At 43.2% G+C, this 23,451-nt stretch overlaps 1 long non-coding RNA gene across 1 annotated transcript in view; it reads right to left on the bottom strand.

Annotated features, from left to right (window-relative positions):
• LOC148132257 (uncharacterized) overlaps positions 1-23,451 on the bottom strand; it is a 308,260-nt gene that overhangs the window by 249,187 nt on the left and 35,622 nt on the right. The gene's annotated exons all lie outside the window — the stretch shown is intronic.

The following is a 23,451-nucleotide window of genomic DNA, read 5'->3' on the forward strand; positions in this document are numbered from 1 at the left end:
TACTTTAGGTGTTTTGTGATTGCACCCAAAAAGTTTATTACTACTGGTACTTTGCTTTCTTTTGCCACAGTCATTCTGCTTCAATTTGCTGGTCTGTATTTTGTGGTGTCTCTTCAGTTCTTTCTCTTCTGTTCTGCTGTCTTCAGGTATTGCAGCGTTCACGATTCAAACTTTTTTGTCTTTCTTATTGACAGTTATTAATTCTGGGATGTTATGTGACTGATGGGTGTCTATATGAATTCGAAAGTCCCAGAACATTAAGCTGCTTCATTTTCTATTACTTGTATCAATTTTATGGTCCTGCCAGTTCTTGTTTGCAGCTAAGTAGTGTTTCTTGCAGGTATTGTTGCTATTTTGTTATGTTATTCTTTGTAGTCAGTGTCTGCAAACTTCTTACAGTAGCTAACTTTGCTTATAGTGGTCCATTATTTCTTCAGCTTCTTTGCAGAATTGGCATTTGCTGTCTGTTACTGTCTTCTCAGTTCTGGTTTTGTATGCATTTGTTCTTAAGATTCTGTCTTGTACAGTCAAAATTAGCCGCTCTGTCTCAGCTTTCTTCAGCTTTCCTGCTCATAGCCATTGCCAGGTTATCTGCTCTGCCTGCTGTTTTTTATTTTTTTGTTTTAATCTTCTGGCCATGTAATATTTTGCCTTGCCATGTCTCTTTTCTATTCTTCATTTGGTCTTGCTTACAGACCAGTTATTATTTCATTTTTTAAAATACCTTCTCTGCAGGTAGTAAGTACGTTGTCACACATAGGTGAGGGGAAAATGGAAACCTTTCTCCTTGTTTACGCATGATAATGCGTGCAAGAGTATTATTAAACTCTCTTCTGGAACCAGAAATGGTATAAACCAAAATTTTCCCAGCTTCTTCTATAATATATAGAATTGCTTGGGGGGGTGGGGGGGCTGAAAGCCTTCCAGACGAAGACATTACATGTAGGCTCTGCGCTGTTTAAATGCAAGTTCCTGTGTGGGTCAATCCAAGACTAATATTGGGTGCACATTCTTGCCCCCTCCATCTGCCACAGAAGGCACAACTATAGTTCTTCCTACAAGAAAAAAAAATAGTACTTAGAAGGGCAGACCTGAATGGAAGCACAGCCTAGTATCTCGCCCTTTCGCCAAGTCTGCTGGGTAACTTGCCATATCTCTATTACAGTCTTTCTCCTCCTCCCTATCTCTGTGATGTATGGACTTCCAACTCCCAGAATTCTGGGAGCTGAAGTCCATACATCTCAGAGATGCAGAGAAACACTGCTCTAATGAGACATGTCTTTCAGTAAGGAAAGATGGGGCAATATTCAGCTTGGTCTAAAATCTCTTTGTTTATTGCTCAGTTTTCCTCCAATATTGTCAAACCGATTCCTCTTTTCTACCTCTTCCGTCCAGCCTCTGGCTCCTTGTTTTCTTACGTTGTAAGCCTGATGGCAAGAGCTTGTTCCTATCACCATCATTTGACACAATTGTTGTCCTTATAGTTCAAACCGCTTTGAGAGATTATAGTGAGAAAAAAAGATCAGTCTTCCTACCTATTTATGTCTTTCAAAAGATCTGTACAAACCTAATGGCCATAGTCTAATAATATCAAGGGTACTTCAAATGATGGGTTGTGTATAAAATCCTTACATATCATCAGTTTCCTGCCTGGACATGATTTCCTTGAATGTATCCATTGTAGTTTATCTTGTGCTTAGTATTTGGTATATACATATGGGGAATTCTGCCCTGTTTTGGCTTGTTCAGTAACTGAGCTCCACCACTTCAATATATAATTCATTATCCTTACAATGAGATTAATCCACCCTGTCTTTCAAATGAATTTTCTGAAAATTGTACTAAATAGCAGCAAGCAAGCCACAAGACTTGGCTAAGGAGAATAACACATACTTAAATTTCTGTCCTAATTCATTTGGTTATTCTGATCTCACCCATCTTAAAAGTGTAGCCCCTGGAACTCTACTCAAAGGCCAAATAGGCCTCACTCCCCAGAGAGCTGAGCATAGAAATGGTCTTCTCAGGGACACTTATGTGCCATGACCATAACTCTCTCCAAGCAGATGGTGTGGCTCCTTTTAGAGAAGTTCATGCTGCAATTCCTTCCTCTGCAAGGAATTGAGCACTCCAACAAGCAAATCATAGCAACAAGGGGGGATTATTCTAACGAATTATATAGGCCTCCTTTCTACAGTCTGGTGTCCTACAGGTTACTGAACTTCATCACTTCTAACCAACATGATTGGAGGATAACAGATTGGGCAGGGGAGGAGGGGTTTCCTAGCAAAGATGACAAGAAATACTTCCTTCAAGCTTTAATATAAGCTTAATTAAAATTAAATTACACTAATTACAGTTAATATGATTATTCCATACACATTATTAATGTCCTCTCGTGGGAGCTTGAAAACCTAAGGAGGGTCAGATGTGATTTGTGCTTGGAGGGGACTACTTTCAGGAAAGCCTGCTAATCCTATAGGCTAGACTGGGTAATAAAATTTAAGAAATCCCAAATGAAGTTCAGCAAACTACACTGCTCAAAAAAATAAAGGGAACACAAAAATAAGACATCCTAGATCTGAATGAATGAAATATTCTTATTAAATACTTTGTTCATTACATAGCTGAATGTGCTGACAACAAAATCACACAAAAATTATCAACGGAAATCAAATTTAGCAACCCGTGGAGGTCTGGATTTGGAGTTACACTCAAAATTAAAGTGAAAAAAAAAAAACACGACAGGCTGATCCAACTTTGATGTAACGTCCTTAAAACAAGTCAAAATGAGGCTCAGTAGTGTGTGTGGCCTTCACGTGCCTGTATGACCTCCCTACAACATCTGGGCATGCTCTTGATGAGGTGGCAGATGGTCTCCTGAGGGATCTTCTCCCACACCTGGACTAAGTATCCCCCAACTCCTGGACAGTCTGTTGGTGGATGGAGCGAGACATGATGTCCCAGATGTGCTCAATTGGATTGAACGGGCGGGCCAGTCCATAGCATCAATGCCTTCATCTTGCAGGAACTGCTGACACACTCCAGCCACATGAGGTCTAGCATTGTCTTGCATTAGGAGGAACCCAGGGCCAACCGCACCAGCATATGGTCTCACAAGGGGTCTGAGGATCTCATCTCGGTACCTAATGGCAGCCAGGCTATCTCTGCTGAGCATATGGAGGGCTGTGCGGCCCCCTAAAGAAATGCCACCCCACACCATTACTGACCCACTGCAAAACTGGTCATGCTGGAGGATGTTGCAGGCAGCAGAACGTTCTCCATGGCGTCTCCAGACCCTGTCACATCTGTCACATGTGCTCAGTGTGAACCTGCTTTCAAGAGCACAGGGTGTCAGTGGCGAATTTGCCAATCTCGGTGTTCTTTGGCAAATGCCAAACGTCCTGCACGGTGTTGGGCTGTGGACGTCGGGCCCTCATACCACCCTTATGGAGTCTGTTTCTGACCATTTGAGCAGCCACACGCACATTTGGGGCCCGCTGGAGGTCATTTTGCAGGACTCTGGCAGTGTCACAAAGGCGGAGGTAGCGGTCCTAATGCTGGGTTGTTGCCCTCCTATGGCCTCCTCCACGTCTCCTGATGTACTGGCCTGTCTCCTGGTATTGCTCCATGCTCTGGACACTACGCTGACAGACACAGCAAACCTTGCCACAGCTCGAATTGATGTGCCATCCTGGATGAGCTGCACTACCTGAGCCACTTGTGTGGGTTGTAGACTCCGTCTCATGCTACCACTAGAGTGAAAGCACCGCCAGCATTCAAAAGTGACCAAACCATCAGCCAGAAAGCATAGGAACTGAGAAGTGATCTGTGGGTACCACCTGCAGACCCACTCCTTTATTAGGGATGTCTTGCTAACTGCCTATGCTTTCCACCTGTTGTCTATTCCATTTGCACAACAGCATGTGAAATTGATTGTCAATCAGTGTTGCTACCTAAGTGGACAGTTTGATTTCACAGAAGTGTGATTGACTTGGAGTTACATTGTGTTGTTTAAGTGTTCCCTTTATTTTTTTGAGCAGTGTATTTCCCTGTATTTGCCGACGTGTAAGATGTAACCCATTCTGACAGCACCAACCAAGCCTGTTCAGCTTAATTTTACCACATTAAAAATAATAGAACTAAAAGAACATAACAGACCTCGCCACCTTTGGCCTACCTTATATTCAGGGGTGGGATTCAAAATTTTTAACAACTGGTTCTGTGGGTGTGGCTTAGGTGGTGGGCGTGGCTTGGTGGTCATGTGACTGGGTGGACATGGCTTAGTGGTCATGTTATTGGCTGGGTGTGGCCAACTCAATATCACTTAAATCAAGGCACGCATCTCCTCCCCTGGCTTCTCGTGACTGTGGGGATGCTGCAACAGTTGTAAGTGTGAAAAACGGTCATAAGCCACTTTTTTCAGTGCCATTGTAACTTTGAATGGTCACTCCACACAAGCAAAGTACCAGCAAAGGAGCAGAAAAAAACTCCAGAGAAGTTCATGAGACAGGAAGTCTAGTCCTGCCAAGAACGTAATAAGGGTTAACGGAGAGGCAGTTTCTGTAAGCAACACCAGAATGTTTCCTTCCTGCCTTCCTTACAGGATTAGGCCAGTAATTTCTTCTAACAACCAGTTCTCCGAACTGCTTAGAATGTTAACAACCAGTTCTAGCGAATAGGTGCGAACTGGTAGAATCCCACCCCTGCTTATATTAAGAAAATTAAAAGAACCAGGATCAGACACATAGGCTACCCAAATTCTACCCTGTGGAAAGGGCTTACCCACATAGGTTTTTTTAAGACCAGGGAGCTATGTGGGGAAAAAGCCATGAGACCCTCCATCCTGAAAGTAGATTTTCCGCAAAGTCTAAGCAGGTCACTATGCCAAACAAAACCCGCATACACACAATCGGCTTGCAAAGCATCTGTTTGCTACAGAGATTCCAACCATGCCCCCACCAGATTTCAAGTAGGCAGCCAGACAGAAGAAAAGCACCCACTCTCTTGGGATCAGAATATCAGCCAGGAGGAAAACAAAAAAGGCAGTCTGGTGCCCATAACCATTATGTTCCTCTTTGCAATTAAATTTCTGGATTCTCTCTAGTTTCGGGACCCTGTTGGCTGACTTTTGAACTGCTCCCACTCTGCTTTTTGCCTCAATCCTTTTCCTATTCCAAAGGATCTTCCCCTGTACGATAGAACTACTGAAATGCTAAGCAGCGATTCACTTTCGTCATCCGGACAGGACTTTTAAAAGACTCCCCGGCATCCAGGGCAAAAAGAGTCACTCCTTTCTACACTTTGCTTCTTATGTCAACACCATTTCTTTCCTTTGTTTTTTTTTTATCCCTGCAATTAAGTTCCTTGGAGCCAATCTCAATTCCTGGTGGCTTCATGAACCTGTCCGAACATTTTTCTTGGAGATGTCATTCCACTGGTTTGCCAATGCCACCTTCTGGGGTATCATTTTCACTTCCCAGTCCAGTCTACAAGCCTGGGGTTTATCTTGTTCATCCATCCAAGACCCTGCTTACCTTCACATTTTACTAATTAGTGTCAATCTATTTGATTGAGCTGGTACAGATGCGGCCGTGTGAGTAGTCCTCAGCAGCCCAAGGACTGTCCGTGTTAACAGCTATGTCAGCTGCTATGGGGCCAGTCTGCTTGCAGGCACCCTGTTCAAGGTGTTGGTGATCACCTTTAAAGTCCTTCATGGCATGGGACCAGGTTACCTGATGGAACTATTCTTGTCCCAAGTATATCAACCCCTCTCATCCAATCAGGCAGAGAAGGTAAGTTATGGATCCCATCCAGGGAGTCTAAGCAGACTCTGTATAAGAAAGCTTTCACTGCCATTGCCCCCTACCCTATCAACATCTTACCTCCAGAGGTGAGGCTGGCTCCCATGATCCCAGCCTTCTGGGAGAGTGTGAAGACTCGTCTCTACCAATTCATGTGGGGATCAAAGACGGCGTGCAACCTTGAGGGTGGTTGGAAACCTGAGAGCTCTCTCTTGTCCTTGAACTTACCTTTTATCCATGCTTTTATCTGTTCGTGATTTGGTTTTAATTCTGTTTTAACTGTGTCGTTTATGAGGAGGATTTTATGATCTTTTTAAAAAATCTGTAAACCTCCCAATCGCTTAGATTGTAAGTTGGGTGGTGCCTACAGTTGAAAAAAAAAAGTTGTAAAAATAAAAACCAAACCACGAAGTGACCATTGCTCATTGTATGGATCCTGGAGCAGATGTTCCCACCGTTCCTCCTAAAACAGGGCCTTGAGGCCCTTTGCAGAAATTGGAGCTGCTGCTCCTTTATTGAACAGTGTTTTGGGTTGTTGCTTTGGCACAAAGTGGGACTGAGCCCATCTCTCCCCCCGTCCCCACAAAAATAAAGCTTTTTATGCTGGGGCAGCAGTTCACTGCCAGGAGGTTGGGAGGATCACAGGATGGTGAGCCCCTGTGGAAACTCTGATGCCCTTGAGGGGTAAGTAATATCTCCCAGGCAGCAGCTGTAGGTCTCACCACCTGTCGTTCTGTTGATTTGTTCTCCCCAAAATAGGCCAGCCATCATGATCTCTTCACTTCCCTCCCCCCAACACCAATGGGAATGATTCCCTATCTGGCATGGAATCAAACGTTCTCCAGTATCCCTGCCTTGGTGTGGCCCCCTCACCGGGAAAGGGTTTCATCAGGTCGCTGAAGAACGATGTTTAAGTCCAGGGAGGAAACCGCGAGAGGTCCAAGGACTATGTGACTCACCAGCTTACTCCCTGCTGACCAACGAGGGGGTGTGTGTGTGTGTGTGGAGAGAGATGAGTTCTGCCTTAGTAGGAAAGGGTGGCTTTGCATGCAGATAACCCTGAAGCCAAAACCAGCCATTTGAGGATCAGTCCACCCAAGGCTAAGCCCCCAAGGGTTTCAACACAACTGACTGCTCAATGGCTCTTGTCCAGCCTTCTGATCAGTGGTGGGATTCAAAAAATTTTTACTACCAGTTCTGTGGGCGTCGCCTGGTGGCCATGGCAGTGGAAGGATTCTGTGAAATCTCCATTCCCATCCCACCCCACTAGCCTGCTTTCCAGCTCCGTTCTCCTGTGCAGGGCAACAAAAGGAGACCCAGCCGATCAACTGGGACTCGGGAAGCAGAGAATAGATGGGGGCAAGGCCAGTCAGAAAGGTATTTGCCGGTTCTCCGAACTACTCAAAATTTCCACTACCGGTTCTTCAAAATTGGTCAGAATCTGCTGAATACCACATCTGCTTCTGATGGAGACCACAATTTTCCCCCCAGTTTTTTCAAGCAGCTCCCAAAAGCTACTATAAGAAATTGATTAAGAGTTCAGTGGCTAAGCAGCTGAGTTAAGAACAGTGAAGCTTTGTTTGCTCCTTCATCCTCCACCTCCCCCAGTTTCCAGCATGAGAGAAGTATAGCTGAGGTATAGTATGCATATGAACTATTAACTATAAATTCCTCAGTTAATTGATTTGCTTGGGTCTGGTGCAACGCTAATCATAATCTACAGGTATACAATTTTGCATTAATATAATAAACCTGGTTGCATTGCTGGTTGTACATCATATGAACCCGGAAAGTAAGAACAGCCTTTAGAGATTAAGACACGGGTGTCAAAACTTGTGGCATGAAATTGCCATCACATGACGCATCACAATGTTTTTCCCCTTTGCCAAGCTGGGGTGGGCGTGGCCTGCGTGTGACGCATCTGGCCCGCGGGCCGCCAGTTTGACATCTGTGGATTAAGATATGGATCACATTTGCAAGTCACCATACCCATGCCTAACATTATTTTAGAAATAAGCTCTTTTCTCAGGACATTTTGGGAAATGCAGTTCTTAAGGGGCTTACCTGACTTAGAATCTGTCAGTGGTGATTGGACTACAACATCCAGTATTCTACGAGGTTTAGAATTCTGGGAAGTGTAGTCCAGCAACTGGAAGACTTCTGGTCCAGAAGTGGTACTCAGCAGGTTCTGACCAGTTCTGGAGAACCGGAAGCGGAAATTTTGAGTAGTTCGGAGAACCAGCAAACACCACCTCTGACTGGCCCCACCCCCATCTATTCTCTTCCTCCAGAGTCCCAGCTGATTGGCTGGGTGTTCTTTTGGTGCCCTGCACAGGAGAACAGAGCTGGAAAGAAGGTTACTGGGGTGGGGAGGGAATGGGGATTTTGCAGTAACTTTCCCCTGCCACGACCACAGAACCAGTAGTAAAAAAATTTGAATCCCACCACTGAAGGAAAGGAGTTAAATCTTACAAGTTTTATTAGAAAAGTTACATTAAATATTTTACATATGCTTTCTGTTCTCCTCCCAGTAACTTAAAACGATGGTAGTCAGCCCACCTTTTTTTTTTTTTAACAATAACCCTGTAACCAAAACAAATGGAGTGAGGGCCACCCAATGACCTTCACACCTGGGAAAAAATCAAACCCAGTTCCTGACCACCATTTTACCCCAGGAAGTTGGCCCTCCGAAGCCTTGGCTTCAGCCTCCAAGGTCCTTCCAAAACATGGCACTCATTTTTATGTTCAAGGTGAGATTAAAGACAATAACAAATGATGTAAAAATTTCATTTATAATGTAAATGAAAGAAAAAAAAATCAGCTTTTGTCCATTTCCTGCCTCCAGCATATCTGTCAGGCCCTTGTTGGAGTCTGATTCTGAGGGGGAGATCGAGCAGCTGACAGGGTGTGGGAGTGTGGCTCCGGTGGCTGGGGAAGAAATGGGGGAAAGGCACAGTCCGGCTGGGCATTCAGAGGAAGACCCAGGACCATCCCCTCTTCATCCTAGGGCATGCAGGGAGGAATGGAGAAGGGAGCAACGTGGCTTACAAGAGAGAAGAATGCCCTGATCCCTTTCATTAGTTGCAGCTGGGAGAACAGGATATAAGCGGGGCGTTTGCACACAGCTCCTTGCTGGAAACAAAGCGTGCATTATCTTGGTTGAGCCTTATCTGGGTTTTGGCGTCCTCCCAACTGTGAGTGCTGCGTTATCCTTTGAATGTCTTCAATTTATCATCCTGGCCTGCCGTGTTAATTACTTCAGTGTGGTTTGTGTTAGTTTTTTATTTCTAATTATCTTTACTTTGGGTTCGGACTGCATTTCTGCCCTTCGTAGACTGTTTTTTGAAGAGTTTGTTATCCAGTCGAGAATAATTGGACAATGGGGCCAAGTTGGAGGCATTAAAGGGAATTTATTCTACTTTGGTGACTTTGTTGTTTTTGTGTCATGCCCCGGGTCATCACAATATCACTAGGGGCATTTCATTTCTCCACTGGCCATTTCTGGAATTTTCCACACGCCAACCTAAGACAAGCTTTGTATCTCTGCTCCACAACATCTGGGTGATGCTGTACGATGCTATAAGTGCCTAGTAGAAAAAGGCCATAGGCCCAAAGCTGGCCACAGTCTCCCCAAAAGGTTGCTCAGCTTTAAAACCTAAGACACTTTGGATCAATGCTTCTGTTGACAAGGGCATTCTCTGGGAGTAAAAAAAAAAAAAAAGTCAAGATGATGACCCCTACTGTGTGATTGAAATCCTATCCCTTTTTAGGTTCATTACCCATGAAACATGTGCATAAAAGGAGGTGAGTTTTCCATTATAAAAATCTTGACCCTCATTTAACTTTTTTTACCTCCACTCCTCATGGATGCCCTTAAGTGGCAGGGGTGTCAAACTCCTGGCAGCGTCACGTGACGTGTCAGGACTTTTTTCTCCTTCGCTAAACCGGGCATGGGTGTGGCCAACGCATGACGCATCCGGTCCACAGGCCGGGAGTTTGACAGTCCTGCACTAAGGCATGACGAACAGCCCCTTGAAGAAGAAACAGCTCTCCAGGACCTCAAGGTTCCCCAGTGACTTCCAGGTGAGATGATCCAGCAGGAATGAACGTTCCAACAATCCAGGAGACCCTGTGAAATGTTCCTGGGGGGGAATCAGGTCACCTTTCCCATCCAGCAGGACTGGCTGTCAGCAGCTCCCCAGGTCTGACCTTTTTAAGTCAGCCTGACTCTCCCAGGCACATGGGTCCTTCCCACAGCAGGGGTGTGCCCTCCGGAACCGTTCAGGCAGGGGCTGATGATCTGTCTCAATTTTTTTGCTGGGCCTCCATCACCAGAGCACACATGACCCACTCATGGCAGGACATGATTTGCTTCTGGACGTGATATCCAAGTGGAGACAATATGAGTGTGCAGAATGAAAAAGGCACACACACTGGGGGGGGGGGGGAAACAAAACAATGCAAAGGTTATTTTTAGTAACACAGATGTTATTCTTCAGGGAGGGTGGCTAGAGAGAACATTCACAAAACGAAGCCTTTTCTTTCCCAGTTCTTCCCTTCCAAAGCACCATAGGACAGATGAAATAATACTGCCGATTCTTGCATGGATTTTTTTAAAAAACAGGCATGTCAGATGGGCTTGTCCTCACATCTCCCTAACTACAGCACATATATGTGCCACGGTAATGGTTCTTTAATGCCATGTCTAGGGTGCTGCCTTCATCTCACCCCCCAACGCACAGCTGAGGCAGCTGAAAGGCCTTGTTAGCTTCTAAAGTAATGTTCTCCGTCTTGACATAATGTTGGCCAGGGATAGGGCCTGGCAGGCTTCCCCAGCAGTGTGGTTGCTGATGAATTCAAGGGGCTGGGATCTGCTCATCTTCCACTGGCTAGTAGAGGCCGCTGTAGATACGCCTCCGCCTCTGGTCACTGGCCATTACCCTCTATGGCCAGATTGGCTCAGACTGCAGGAGAAACTGGACCCTTGGCTTCCACTGTCACTATAAAACCAAATGGGTATTTTCAAAAGGTCTATCAGATTTTATTTGGCTTCTTACAGATATGGGTTTCACAGTTTTTTTAAAAAAAATAACGTTGGACCTACATCATTCTTTTCAATGCTGTTCCTTAATTTGTCCCGTACTAAAACAGTAAGGACAACTTGGCTTCTGAACAAGGAAATCAGAGTCTCAGAACCAAGCTTGCTTGCTTGCTTGCTTGCTCGCTCGCTCGCTCGCTCCCTCCTTCCCCCTTCTCTCTTTTTCTCTCTCCTTTCCCTCTATCCAAAATAATTTCTGGCACTAACAATGGAGTCTGTTTCACTGTCATGTTCCTTGTCATCAAGACACATCCGCTCGGATCTCGGAAGGGAAAGAACAGCCCTATCCTCTGGCAATGGGTGTACAAGGATTAGAGCTAATGGGAGCAAGGAGCATCAGAATAAACAGGAGCAACTCTAAATCTGTGAGCAGGCTGGTCAGCTGGTAAGCAAGGCATCCTTAGTCAAGAGGGCCATGCAAGGTGATTAGAAGACAAGTGTGCAAAGACATTGTGTTGAGAACCAGCTGACCTTCGACAATGACATCTAGGTCTTCAAAAACCTCCAGAGGGCTAAGATTAGAGGAAAACAAGCAGATTAAGGATGAAACAGCCAACAGACCCAGCAAATAACTCCACTGCCCTTCCTTACTCAAAAATCAGTAACATTTGATCACTGTTGGAATACTAGCCAGTCAAGTATGTTTGTTAAGCAATTCACTGACTGACAATAGGCTGCCCCAATCCATATGGACTTAGGGTGGCAAACAACAATTACAATATACAATTAATTAAAATAGTGAACAATGATAATCAGTTAATATGATGGCTGCCCAAACGTGACCAGCAGCCAAAAGCCTGCCAGAACAATCCCAATTTAAATTGCAAGGATGGTTGACACTGTTGGAAGAAATATCCATCTGGTTCAGTTCCAAGCCAGGAGAAAGTCACTGGAAACATGGAGGCTGATTGGAAAGATGGTTTAATGATAAAGCAGAAGTATATGGGTGATTCTGGGCAGCTGACCACATGGAGTTGAGAGTGGGGGTATTTATACCTTCTCTTGGGCTTTGCACTTGAGCTTCCTGTTTCTGTGCAAGAACATGTATTCTATTGGCTGTTGTCAGGCTCCCGTGGGGCCATGTACAAATCCTAGGAGTTTGTCTGAGCTAAGTTTGGTTGAAGTTTGAACTGAGATGATGCAATGAAGGGGCTTTGGGCCTTCTTATTGTGGCTTAGTGGCTTTTTCCTGTATTGGATCTTGGGCAAGGGTATTTACTTATGAATAGAGCTAGCTATCTCTTTAGCTGTTAAGTGCTGACATCTGCTGAAGCTATTAAGAAAGGTGGGGGCTGCTTTCCAAGAGCATGTTTCTCCATTTCTTAACCAGGGAAATATAATAGTCTGCCTTTTTAATATTTCTCAAAATATTTCATTCTTCTAGGAGAGGGGTGGGTGCTCACTTTCTACAACACTTTCCCATAATTCTGGAATTAAATATCCCATCAAGTGGGGAAGCTTGCTTGGTATTGTTTATTAACTCTTCCATTTCATTTTTTAATAATCCGGACGGTGCTCTGCCTTAACTGTGCACACCCTACAAAACAATTGATATTCAAGAATAGATGCTCATGATAGTCACATGCCCAGAAATGCTTTAAGAGAGTGATGAGGAGCCATTTGGGTTCGGTGTCTCAAATGCCTAACTTGACTCTGCTGGCACGACACAGACACACACCCGAACAAAAGACAAACAATTCTTTACATATTTTATTTATTTATTTTAAAATACAGCCCAATCATGTGCATGATCCCCAGAATCTGCAGTGCACCACCATTTACCTTCAGGCGGTGTTCTCTTTCTTTGAGAGCTCCTGCGGCCTACCCATGTGGCCTTCCTTCTTGAAGTGGCTTCAGAGAATGCTCCTCAGTGGTCTCTGGAGCCTCAGAAAACCACAGGAAAACATGACCCATTCTTATGCAATTTTTTTCAGGGGGAGAGATCCAGAGATCACATGTGAGCACAGCCCCCTAAAGAGGCCTTGAAGAACACAATCCATTCTTTCTCAGCATTGGAACCGGCAAAAATCCCACAAGAATTTAACCCACAAAGGAAGATTGGGCCCGCCTATACTTCTCCGATTAAAAGTCCCATAAAGCGGGGAGGCTTGGTTGATAATAAATTGTTCTATATTACTTTACAAATGTTATCTTTATCTGCTGTAAAGTGGATGTTACGGAAGCCGTGGAAGGGCACACCCCATTGTTTCGTGGACTTTGCAAAAATCCCACAAAGAACGTACTTTTGAGGGCAGTTGTTGTCGGGCGAATTGTATGTTTATTTATTTATTTATTTTATTTGCCAATTGTTTACAAGATAAAAGTATACAGTTTGTAGTTGAAAATAAATAAATGGGTAAAAAAAAAAAATAAAGAAGAATAAAGAACATAGGACAGGGCGGTGCCTCGCCCCTACAGACCTAGAATGTCAATGTGTTGATGAACGCAGGCAGATCACCCCAAACATCATGGCATCTCTCTCTCTCTTTTTTTCATCTAACATTTTTAATGAGTTTTAAAATAAAATAAGATACAAAATACCAAAGTAAATAGGAGAATGGTGGGGAGGAAAAGGGGGAGGAGAAGTAGGAAAGAAAGAAAGGGTAGGAAAGAAAGAAAAAGAAACACTGACTTCCGACTCTCTTTGTTGCAGTAAAATAAGGCATTAACATCAAATCACAACTTTTTGTTTTTTCATAATAATATAAACAAGCCATTTCTATAAAGATTTATCAATCTAATCAGTAAATCTCTTTACTCATGGCATATCTCTTGACAATGTGTATCACAGGTTCACCATCATGGATCTAAAACTTGCTTCCCCACTCTTGAATCACAATACATTTGGCAGCTGTTTTTCCCCAGAATGCTAGTTGGGAATCCGGGATCTGGAGGGGACCAACTTAGGGGAAAATTTTGTAACATTCACAGATGTTTGCAGGGAAGTTAAAGGAGGCAAATGAAGACATGTATAAGGTACTGACAGCCCTCAACATGATTTACAATGTGAATTATGTATGTACTAATATGAGACATCATGGCATAATTGCTGCATTTGCAGAGTGACACCATAAGTGTTGTCATTTTGACAGCAGAGCATTGTACATATAATTTTTTTCAGTAAAGAAATTTAAAAATGGGGGAAGGATGTGTGCCGTCAAATACAAATAGAAAAAAGTCAAGAATGGTTTAATAAAGAATCCAAGATAAATGACAACAGGAATGTTCTTATAGGTTAGTGTAAACATGTTGTTGTCTTCAGTGATGTCAAATGTAATATCCAGTAATACCTTCATTATAACTTACAAAGCAACATTTGATTGAAGTTTGCACAATAAATCCCTGAAATACTCTGTAATTTTAAAAATGATGCCATACAAAAAGGCACTTTTCAACTGCTTATGTAAAATTATCAGCGCATCTTCAATCAGAGGATACATTCTGGGAAGAATGAGCTGACATCTTGTGCATTCTTGCAAATCTCATCTACAGTAACCTTTTGTCAACAAAGACTTCTAATAAATGAAGCACTGAATTTAAATATTTGGGAGTTAGGGTGTTTGTTAGTTGTGTTTCAATATTTCACAATTTTTCTTCATTCTACTCTGGAGCAAATATATATAATCTACTAATACTCTAATAATTACCTTTTTTCCGTTATCACTGTTTTCCTGTTTATAAACTCGGTGATCAATAATGCTATTAAAAAGCTTCCAGAATTCTAATTCATTTTCAGCGTCACCTTCAAAATTAACTCAACCATCCTGTTATTATATCTTAGGGCAAGTTGACCTCAATAGGATTGTTTCTTTAGACCAACAACATCTGAATTAATTGTTTTTTTATAGAGGGCAAGGAATTTTTTAAGTAATACAGGTATTCCTCAACTTACAACCATTCGTTTAGAACCATTCAAACTTACAACAGCCCTGAAAAAAGTGACCTACAACTAGTTTTCGCACTTACAATTCTTGCAGCATCCCCATGGTCACATGATTAAAATTTGGGCCCTTGGAACCTGCACTTATTTACAATGGTTGCAGCATCCCATTCCCAAGGTCATATGACTGCCATTTGCAACCTTCCCAGCCAGTTTTTGATAAGCAGAGTCAATGAGAGAAGCTCAATTTGCTTAACAACCGCATAATTCACTTAACAAATATGGCAAAAATGGTCGTAAAATTGGGCGCAACTCACTTAACAAGCTTTTTGCTTAGCAATGGAAATTCTGATCCCAATTGTGGTCCTTAGGTCGAGGGCGGCCTACACGGTCTAACTTTTGGAATTGTTCTGCTTCCAATATAACTCTTAGACCTCCTCTTTCTCTTTTTTTAATTGCTATCCTTTTTAAGGTTAAGATGTTGTTGTTCCATGCATGCTCACTTTGTGGGTTAATTCAATGAAATGAAATGTGAATCGCAATTATAAATAACATGATAAAACAATGGTTTAAGCTCATGAAGAAATTTTGAAGGCCACTTCTGATTAGAAATTTGGACACAATATGAAAAGACCCAGCCCTATGGAGAAGGCTGGGGAAAGTAGAAGTGGATGGATGGACTCAGTTACAGTGGACAGGAGTACATTGTTGGAAGACCCACAACACCAAGTTATGGATGTAATACATGATCACGGAGAAGAATCTGTGTAATCATTAGGAGTCAAAAACAATCTGACAGCACATAACCATTCAATTATATTTAGCAAATTAATTAGCTTCTTGAATCCTTCAAAGTATTGCCTGAACACAGCCTCGGCTCTCATTTCTGGCAAGTACTTCCCCACCCAATCAACATGTTTCAATACAACCTCAAAATACATGTTTTTCTCCTCCACGGTGATATTTTCAACATCATTTGCAAAAGAAAAAAAAAAGAAGAAACCCCACAGATTTGACTGAGCAATCCAATTGCTTCAGTTTTCAGATGATCACATTTTCTCAAGGGGAAGACACTCCAATTAACTCGAGAGGCAAAGAATGCTGTCTTTGTCTGCTTAACTCTGTCTGAATCCAAGTATTCAGTCAATCGCTGAACCAGCAAACATTTGAAAGAAGAGCTTCTGTAAATCCAAGCAACATGTCCCTTTTTTCAATAAAAGCCATAACAACTGTACACATCTAAACATTCCTTTGTGCCTCAACCAACAAATACAGCTAGATTAAAGCAACAAAGAAACATGTTTTGATCAAGATTTCTGAGAGAGAAACTTGAATACCCCAGGATGTGCCTTTCAAAACTGATACCCCATCATATGGCTGAGTAATTAGCTTGTAAAAATGTAAGCGGAAGCTCATCAGAAATGTTCAGATGTCAGAACAGTTGGTGAATGCTCTAACCTACCCACAGATATTTCTGTTCATGTTTGCCAGGCATCAAAAAGCAACTGTTAACTTTCAGTGTCTTTCCCTGCGCTGATCCCAGCACGTGGCAACACTCAGCTGACTTTGTCAAGGCCACACTCCTGTAGAGTTAGCAGCCACCCTAGAAGAATGAAATATTTTAGGAAATATTAAAAAGGCAAAATATTTCCCCTAAAAGAGAAATAGAAATCTTAAGGGACACAGAAACTCAGCCCCAGCTCCTTGCCCCAGCAGATATTTTGGTGCCAGACTATCTACAAAACAAAAGACCTTTAGCTCCAGGATGATGGGCAAAGCCATTCAGCCACAATAGAAACTCAACAACAAAGCCCCTTCATTACATCAGCCCAAGGTTCAACTAAACTTGATTCAGACAAACATGACTCCATATGGGAGTCTGACTACAGCCAATAGAATACATGCCCTTGGCACAGGAACAGGAAGCTCAAGTTCAAAGCCCAAGAGAGGATATAAATAGCCCTTACTCTCCACTCCATGTGCTCAGCTGCACCAGGACCAAGTGCCTAATGGTTCTGCTGCATTAAACCATCTTTCCAATCAGCCTCCATGTTTCCAGTGTCTTTCTCCCCACTTGGAACTGAACTCAGATGGACATTTCTTCCAACACTACATAGAATCAGATGTGGTTAGCAGTTAGATGGGAAACTACCTGGAAAGATTAGAGCTGTACGCTAAGGTTGGGTATTAAAAAAAAAAAAAGATAGCAGCCAAAGACAGCAATAGCAAACCACTTCTATAACACTATCCTGGATATTTCGATGCAATCACCTAGCATCCAATGTAATTCCATGGAGACATCACACTCACCTTCTTCCTTCGGTCAGCAAATCAACCCCAAGTACTTTCATCAGTGAACTCTACAAGATAGTGGTTTTTTTTAAAAAAAGTATCCTTTGTATGATTAACCAAATTAAGCATGGTTTCATTTTGGATTTTAGAACTAGCCCACTTTGCTATTGGCAGAGATACCTGCTGCAATCTCTTGTATTTTTCAGATTATTTTCTCACAGAATCAAAAAAATAAGCCCACATGCCCTTTTTTATTTACTGATTATTTATACAGTCTCAGACATCCCTGAAAGACAATTGAAACAATTAGAAATGTAATTATTTCAGCAATTGAGCAATATCTGTTGCTATTTTATAGAACCAAACTTTTTTTTTTTTTTAAAAAAAGTAGTTTCTCTGCTTGTTATGATTTTTGCTGCTTTGCAAAATTATGTGTGGCATTTTTGTGGGCTTTGAAATGCTGCCTGATTTGAAAATCTTTCTTTTTATGCTACGTTCTTTTTAACAGTATGTCCTTTACATAATTGGTCACAAAGACTTTTCTTACAATTTAAACACACAGTCTGTATCAAATCAACACTCCAGGAATTTTTTTTAAAAAAATCTTCATGTATATTCAGACATTGAAGATGCTGGATACGATGAGAAATAAAGCTACCCGGATTTATTGTTGCCTAAATTGCGTTGTGTGTTTACAGCCCCAACCCTTCCATGGCTGGGCTGCTTCCCAAAGGTATGCTAGTAACAAATGATGAGACCAACACAGTATTTTCTTCATCCGTTTAAGGTGCAGCTGCTTTCAAATAGCCATGGATAGGAGTTGCTGAGTTAAAGCCATTTCCGTCGGAGAAAATTGGGATGGATGTTTGCTTTGAAGTCATGGTAACGATAATGGTGTTGGTGAAGTTGAGATTGGTGCTTAGCAATTAGAGATGTTGAACAACAGAAAGCAAACGCTCTATCTTCCCAATCTACCAATCCAATCCAAGGTTGCAATGCTGAGCAGAAAGAACCGGGTTAAAAGTGCAACAGACCGGGCGGAGAGTAATTTCTAGGCCTAATCAAAATGGATTGGGTGAGATTTCTTCACCTCCACTCATGTCTCATTGATTGTTACTGCTCCCTCCCCTCTTTTCTTTCTATGCCCTTCCTCCTCCAAATACAGTGTCAAAGAAGATCAGCGAAAATATAGGCCACAGTGGAGGTTACTGAAACATCCCATTTTTAGACTTCATGGTCCTATTACAAGATAAGGAAGTAGACTACTACACCATATGCTCCATCCCACTCCAGTGGTGGGCTGCTGGGGTTCGGGAGAGCCCTAACTAAGATTTTGTGCAGTTCAGAGAACCCCCAAATCCCACACCTGGCTGGCCCTGCCCACCGCACCCCACCCTGCCCCTCCCAGGAATCCCCATGAGGCCTGTTTTGGATGCAGGTAAGTGCAGGGCACGTGCAGAGGTTCGGGGAGAGTGAAAAATGGGCTGGAAGATCAAGAAGGCTGGAAATGGGCCCGTTTCCAGCTTCCAGAGAGCCTCCGGAGCCCAGGGGAGGCCATTTTCACCCTCCGGGAGGCTCAAGGAAAGCCTCCAGAGGACAGGGAGGGCAAAAACGCCCCCTCCCCCACCATGGTGCAGGAGGCCGACTAGGCCACGCCCACCATGGTCATGCCCACTCAGCAACTGGGCAGAGAACTCTTTGCTAAAATTTTTGAAGCCCACTCTCATGGCAGGAAAAGCAGACCAACTCTTGGCCAGCTGCGATGGGGATTTATCTCAGGGTGAGACTGATGGCTGGAGGCCATCCTTTGATTTGTACCTTCGGAGCATCGGAAGAAAAACTTCACTTGGGAAAGATATCTTACCATTAGTCCCTTGGGTTTTTTAGCTTGTCCCTGCAGCTGGATCCTGAATCATCCTGGGGGGTTCAGTTTTGTGGGTGTGGAATGTTCCCTTCCTTCTCGTTTTGCAACAGACAAGTCAGGAAGGGGGAAGGCATGGCCCGTTGGCCGGCCATGGGTCTCTGCGTTCTGGACAAGAGCGGCATTGAAGCCCGAATGGAACAATGCGTGGGTGGGAAGGGACATAAGTTGAGAGGCAGATACAGAGCTCTTTGGTGCTTCTAGGCTAGGAAAGGTTTGGCAGAGTCTTGCCCCAAATGCATCAGGGTGGCATTTTTCTTCTGTTTTGACAGAAGACTTCATGGAGATAAAGCAGAGGCACAACCCAGAGCCTGGGAAGGAAAGATCTACAACCTTTGAGACACAGTTCTTTCTGAAGCAGGAGGGGCGGGGAGGTGGAACAATCTACAGACCAGGGTTTTTGCTCTTTGTTTCCATCCCAAGAAAGGGGGTTCCACTGAATGCAGCCCTTTAGCCAAGCTCTGAGCAACGCTGAGCCAAGTGGAACTGCTGATGCTGCGCCCCATGACTTACACATAATTATCCCGTTAACACATCTCAAAATAGCCTTTTATTTTTTGCTGCGCATCTCAACAGATTGTTGATTCATGTTCAGTGAACTTGCACATGAGATACTTATTGTCTTCCTCTCACTTAGCAGGAAGTGGGGGATCCAGGTTTTCAACCATGCGCTCAGGCACAGATTCACACACACGCAGGGAGCATGAAATGTCTGCGTATGTCCATTAATATGAGGTCTGGCACTGCATTTTTGCCCCAAGCCAGAGGGCGATAATAAAAAAAAGTCATCTTGCTTGTGCTTAAATGCTCTTCTGTAAAGGGCGTGTCTGCCAGTATCTGTACATACTGTACTCCGAAGAAACCTGATCCTAGCAGGATCATGCATGATGGAATAATTCTATCCCCATTCAGAGCATCAGATCATTCATTTGTTCCCCACCCAAGAAGTGGTTGCCCTGAATTGGAACCGATTATCTCCATGTCTCTGAGGGAAAAGGCCCCAGCAGTACTGCAAAAGAAAGAGGTTTTTTTTAAAGCAGGGAATCTGTGCCTTGCCTTCCTCTGACAATGGAATAACAGAATTACAAAGTTGGAAAGACCCTTGGAGGTCTTCCAGTCCAACCCACTACTCAAGCCGGAAATCCTACACCATTTCAGACAAATTGTTGTCCAAACTCTTCTTAAAAACCTCCAGTGTTGGAGCATCCACAAGTTCTCAAAGCAAGTTGTTCCACTAATTAATTGCTCTAGCTGTCAGAAAATTGTGGGGGTCCTTGATGCTCTCTGAGCTAGCTTGTTTTCTCACAGATGTCTCATTACCCAAACTAGATAACATCATCAGTGTTGTTACCTAGTTTGGGTCAGGGGGTGGGATGCTACCGGTTCGGCCCGGTTCAATAGAACCGGTAGCTTGGAGGAGCAGCAGACACCAAACCAGTTTAATGCGACAACCTTTTAGTCATTTGTTTGGCCTACCCGCTCGCCCGGGTTCTTGGCTGTCCTTTATTTCCTGCTTTTTCAACCTCAGCTGCTTTGCGCGGCACAGCTGAGGTTGAAAAAGCAGGAAAGAAGAGGATTTTCTAATGCTGCACACCCACGTGCAGCGCTTGTCAGCTATCCAGGCAACGGCTGATGTGGTTTTGCAAATGCTTTACACACGTGCGCTGTGCACGTTACGCACATGTGTGCACAAAGCGCGAGCGCACACACAAAACGTAACTCTCACCGAACTGGTAGTAACACCGGTTGAATCCCACCCCTGGTTTGTGTAATTAAACGTCTGCAAGAAAACAGCCAAGCTCAGAGAGCACCAAGGACCCCTCATGTCAACCCTGAACTACAAATATTCTCCTTTATTAGTGTCAGGAAATTTCTCCTTAATTAGAAATTTCTCCTGGAATAACTAACCAAGGTTAAAACAAACCATGATTCCAATTTCAGACCCCCGAGAAAGGGAAGTTCCTTCTTCGTGCTTAGAGCACTTATTTGATTTGACAACTTCCATGCCCCAGTTCCTTCCAAAGCCTTTGGGAGCACTTACATGGTTATGTGATCACCTTCAAATAAATACTTTTTCTGACCACAAACCTGGAGGACCAGGAATCAAAGCCAGTGCCCAACCTGCCGCAGCTCCTGGAGTTAGAGAAATCTCCTTGTACAAAAGAAAAATAAAGTTCTTATTTTCCACCCTACCCTCATATTGATCTCTTTACCTCCCATTGTGTATTCCTGGTTGTAGGCAGAAGATCCCCACAGCCATTGAGGAGGAGTTGGACAGGCATCCAGACATCCTTTGCCTTCTGAAGGAGCCAGAATCCAGAATTCCCTTTGAAATATGAGTTTCACTGTGGTTTCAAATACAGCAGAGCCAGACATCGTTTCTCACCCCAAGACAGGTGAGAAGCAAGAGACAGATGGCGGAAATCTTTCAGCTGGGAACCAAGCAGTAGGCAACCACTGACCCCAAAGGGCAGAACGAGAGCTACTCAGGAATAAAACTTGGAGACCAGCATATAGAGACAGCAGCAGGCTCTTAGAGTATGTCTTTGTATGGCTCCCTCATTCTCTGTAATAAACCTACTTTTTTTTATCTCTGCTTGGAAAAATGGAGCAGGGAGAGAGTTTAGCTGAAATTAGATGAAACCCTGAGAACAGTGTCCTTTTAGCTAGGACCAGATGAAGGCCAGCTGATGCCCTAAGCATAGCCCAACAACGGAGCTCCTCAGCCTTTCAACTGCTTTACGGCCAAGACATTAAGACTCAACAAGCATTAAAAACTAAAGTTGAATGTGGCAGTTAAATAGTTAAGGGCTTGATAGGTAGGGGAGAAAATTCCTTCCCTTGGTGCCCTAAGCATGTGGTTTTTTGTGTTTGTAATGCTCAATCCGGGGCTGCTTTTTAGCTTGTTTTCAGAACCTAGCCACCATAATCTGTAAACCATGATTTATGGTATAGGCAGTCTACCTCTGTTACCTTGAGGATAGCATTCTTAAGGAAGAGAGAGAAGAGTCACCGTGGATCTTATCTGGAGGGATGAAATGCTGCCCTCGTTCCCCTCTTTCATGGATGACAATGTCTGCCTACTCCAGAGAGACTCCATGGGTTGAAAAATGGTGCAGGTAAGTTACACTTTCTATACCTCTGGTTTATAACATAGACTGCTGGAAGATTCTGCTGAATCGTGCTTTATTCAATAAACCATCATTTAGTGCAAAATACAAATCCAATTGTAGTAGATCAACCTGTGTGGAGTGTTCAAGAAAACACTACTTCACACCTGGGATACAACCATTTTTTTTCATTTGCTCCCCTTATGGGCAGCAATGCCCTTTAACTCCAGTTGCTTAGTGAAACTATAACATTTAGCTATAGTTAATGCAAATCATGTTTGAGGATCCTAAGCCACAATTTCACATTCTAGTTTTACTATAATTTAAAAAACAAACAGTAAAGCAGAATCAGGTTCGAGTACATTTTTTGCTTTCCAACTGAAGGAAATATCTCAGGGTTGAACTGTGGAATGCTGATGATGTTACTTAGTTGGATAAAGAAACATCTGCAAGCAAACAACCAAGCTCAGAGAGCATCAAGTACTCCACAGTTTCTGTTTTGCCCAGAAGAAAGCACAGTGAACCTGTAGACCAGCATGGAATGGAAGGAACCAACTATGTTGACAAATCTATGGCAGTACTGCCATTTTAATATGAAATATGCCTTCGTCTGCATATAGATTTCATTGCTACCGTAGCCTGCCATTTATATGGTTTTATTGTCTGTTTCGGTGCATGATGACATATTCACTATTTATTGACATATTTGCTATTTATTGACTCCAATGTCAATAAATAAAGTGTGATATATAAATAAAGTGTGGTATATTCATATTTAAGATTTTTAAAAATGAGACTAGGGGGTCTACTGTATTTATACATTCTTCCCTTCTTGGTTGATGGATCCAGTTGACTTCCAGTTGACTCTCTTTTCAGCTGGATAGCAGACAACCTTGCTAAGTCCAGATCAGCCACCTCAACGAGGAGCTAACTCAGGAAATTGGCACACTGACTTCAAGATATGAGGAGGGGCTACAAGCAGCGAAGTAGCAAGGAGATGACAAGCAGCATGCCGGGAGAGGGAGAAAAAGGGAGTGATAGAATCCAAGAGATCATAGATCAAAGGTCATATTAGAGCCTCCTTAGCAAGGGTTGGCAAAACCTTATTTCCTCTTCCAGCAGTGCTTCAGAGAGTCACCCAGTGAAGCTCTCCCGACTCGTTTTAACAGTTTATCCAATCTGAGCATGCACATATTAACCCATTAATGTAAATAAGTTTCTGCACTGATAAACTCACCTCTACATACGCTCCTATGAAGTGTCCATCTCCTGCTACAATCCTGACACTGTTTTCAACCAGTCAAAATTTGCTCATGTTTGGATAGGTTTCAAGGCTTTATGGCCTAAGCA

The sequence above is a fragment of the Notechis scutatus genome, chromosome 2 (genome assembly GCF_049901735.1).
Source record: "Notechis scutatus isolate UNSWTSFEM ecotype Mainland chromosome 2, rNotScu1.2, whole genome shotgun sequence".
Classification (NCBI taxonomy): Eukaryota; Metazoa; Chordata; class Lepidosauria; order Squamata; family Elapidae; genus Notechis; species Notechis scutatus.